This window comes from Cebus imitator, unplaced genomic scaffold (assembly GCF_001604975.1).
Source record: "Cebus imitator isolate Cc_AM_T3 unplaced genomic scaffold, Cebus_imitator-1.0 Scaffold427, whole genome shotgun sequence".
NCBI lineage: Eukaryota > Metazoa > Chordata > Mammalia > Primates > Cebidae > Cebus > Cebus imitator.
Genome location: NW_016107742.1, coordinates 215,773 through 219,091, shown reverse-complemented (window position 1 = coordinate 219,091; position 3,319 = coordinate 215,773). Strand labels below are relative to the sequence as shown.

At 44.0% G+C, this 3,319-nt stretch overlaps 1 protein-coding gene across 8 annotated transcripts in view; it reads left to right on the top strand.

Moving 5' to 3' along the window:
* Nucleotides 1–3,319, top strand: part of GON4L (gon-4 like) — a 105,409-nt gene that overhangs the window by 4,595 nt on the left and 97,495 nt on the right. The gene's annotated exons all lie outside the window — the stretch shown is intronic.

Below are 3,319 nucleotides of genomic sequence, written 5' to 3'. Positions count from 1 at the left end.
TTTTTTTTGAGACGGAGTCTTGCTCTGTCACCCAGACTGGAGTGCAATGGTGGAATCTTGGCTTACTGCAGCCTCTGCCTCTTGGGTTCAAGCGATTTTCCTGCCTTTGCCTCCCAAGTATCTAGGATTACATGTATGCGCCACCATGCCCAGCTAATTTTGTATTTTTAGTAAACATGGGGTTATACCACATTGGTCAGGCTGGTCTCAAACTCCTGACCTCAGGTGATCCACTTGCCTCCCAAAGTGCTGGGATTACAAGTGTGAACCACCGTGCTCGCCCAGGCTGGAGTACAGTGGTGTGATCTCGGCTCACTGCAACCTCTGCCTCCTGGATTCAGCCTCACGAGTAGCTGGGACTATAGGCACTCTCCACCGTGCCTGGCTAATTTTTGTATTTTTAGTAGAGATGGGGTTTCACCATGCTGGCCAGGCTGGTCTTGAACTCCTGACTTCATGATCTGCCCCCCTTGGCTTCCCAAAGTGCTAGGATTATAGGCATGAGCCGCTGCACCTGGCGTATTCATTCATTTTGACTGTTAAAATGTTTTCCTTTTTGCTGCATTTTAAGTTCACTTGTTCTTATTTTGTCCTACTGGTACCTTCTCAGTATGTGGTTTTTTATTGTATCTTGTGTATGTTTATACTGAAGAATTTCATGTTTTTGTTGTGTTTGACAACTGATGGAGCAGTGCTCAAGTTGAGGGAGTCTAGCAATAATCTTGATGGTATACTGTGCTCGTCACTCTGGCATCAGCTGTCTGAAGCACATTTTCAAAGATGAAAGCTCTTTTGGGGAAAAGTGTTCTCCTGTGGAATCATCCCTTGTCACAGCACATGGCTTTATATTTACAACCTCATTCAGAGTAGCTTGCATTATTATATTGGTTTTGGGACACCTGTGTTTTATCTGGAAATGTAGGCAGGAATAACAGTTTTTTGGTATGTGTATTACAAATTGTTTCACTGTTATTCTTCTACATAATTTTTTAGAATAAAAAGGAGTAAATAAGCAGCTTGTGCCATTTTGCTAATTACATGGATTTGACTTTTGATCACATAAATAAAAAATAAAACAAGGCAGGGCATTGTCCTAGACATAGTTGATGTGGACAAATACTTTTTATTACTTGGAAATTCTTTTTTTTTTTTTTTTTTTTTCTGAGACAGATTCTTGCTCTGTCACCAGTCTAAAGTGGAGTGGGACGATCTTGGCTCACTACAACCTCCGCCTCCCCAGTTCAGGCGATTCTCGGTTCTGATTCCTCTGCCTCAGCCTCCTGAGTAGCTGGGGCTACAGGTGCATGCCACCATGCCCGGCTAATATTTTGTATTTTAGTAGAGACAGATTTCACCATGTTGGCCATGATGGTCTTGATATCCTGACCTTGTGATCTGCCTGCCTCAGCCTCCCAAAGTGCTGGGATTATAGGCATGAGCCAGCATGCCCAGTCATCACTTTAAAATTCTTATTTTAATAGTTTTCCACTTAATGAGGCAAGTGCTTAAGCCTGTCTTTTTTTAGTTCTCTCTCTTTTTTCTTTTTTTTTTTGAGATGGAGTTTCACTGTTGTCACCTAGACTGCACTGCAGTGGCATGATCTCTGGTCACCGTGACCTTTGCCTTCTGGGTTCAAGTGATTCCCAGCCTCAGCCTCCCAAGTAGCTGAAATTACAGGCCCCCATCACCACACTTGGCTAATTTTGTTTGTTGGTTTGTTTGTATTTTTAGTAGAGATGGGGTTTCACCATGTTGGCCGGGCTGGTCTCGAACTCCTGACTTTAAGTGATCCACCCACCTCGGCCTCCCAAAGTGCTGGGATTGCAGGTGTGAGCCATTGCACCCAGCCGAATTCTCATTATTTAGACATAAGGAAAGAAGAAATGAAGGTTTTTCATTCTCCCCATGCCTTTCCTTTACTTCTCTTTTATTCATTCCTTTTAAAATAAGTATGGGCAGAGTATACTAGATCAGGACAAATAAAGGTGATACTGGAATTTAGGTGTTTTTACTGAAAAAGGGATTTCCTTTATGATGGTTTAAAGATAATAGGAGATAAGAATCAGTTCAACAACTTAATTCAGGGAGTTGGGAGAAATGTACATATAGAGCATAGGACAGAATCAAGCTTTCTTTCTTTTTTATTTTATTTTGTTTTTTGAGACAGAATCTCGCTCTTGTCACCCAGGCTGGAGTGCAAAGGCATGATCTTGGCTACCTGCAACCTCTATGTCCCAGGTTCAAGCAATTTTCCTGCCTCAGCCTCCTGAGTAGCTGGGATTACAGGTGCACACCAATGCACCCAGCTAATTTTTGTATTTTAGTAGGGATAGGGTTTCACCTTGTTGCCCAGGCTGGTCTTGAATGCCTGATGTTAAATGATCCACCTGCCTTGGGGTTACAGGTGTGAGCCACCGCACCCAGCCTCTTTTTTTTTTTTTAATTTTTAAATATTTTCGTAGAGATAGAGTCTTGCCATGTTGCCCAGGGTGGTCTCAAACTCCTGAGCTAAAGCAGTCCTGCTTAAGCCTCCTAAAGTGCAAGGATTACAGGCATAAACACATGTTGGGTAGAGAATCACTTTTTCAAAAAAATATCAGCATGACTGGACGCAGTGGCTCATGCCTGCAATACCAGCACTTTGGGAGGCCGAGGTGGTTGGGATCATCTGAGATCAGGAGTTTGAGACCAGCCTGGCCAACATGACGAAACCCTGTCTCTATTAAAAATACAAAAATTAGCCAGGTGCGGTGGCTCACTCCTGTAATCCCAGCAATTTGGGGGGCTGAGGTGGATGGATCACCTGATGTTGAGAGTTTGAGACCAGTCTGACCAACATGGAGAAACTCTGTCTCTACTAAATACAAAATTATCTGGGTGTGCTTGGGAGCCTGAGGCAGGGAGAATCGCTTGAACCCAGGAGGTGGAGGTTGCAGTGAGCCGAGATCATGCCATTGCTCTCCACACTGGGCAAAGAGAATGAAACTCCATCTCAAAAATATTAAAGAAAAGAAAAATTAGCCTGGGTTGGTGGTGCATGCCTGTGATCCCAGCTACTGCATAAACCTAGGAGGCGGAGGTTGTGGTGAGCTGAGATTGTGCCAGTGCATTCTAGCCTGGATGACAGAGTAAGACTGTCTCCAAAAAATAAAAAAAAGGAAGAAAATTAGCTGGGTGTGGCAGCATGCACCTGAAGTGCCAGCTATTTGGGAGGCTGAAGCAGGAGAATCACTTGAACATGGGAGGCGGAGGTTGCAGTGAGCCGAGATTGCGCCACTGTACTTCTAGCCTGGGTGACAGAGGGAGACTCCACCTCAAA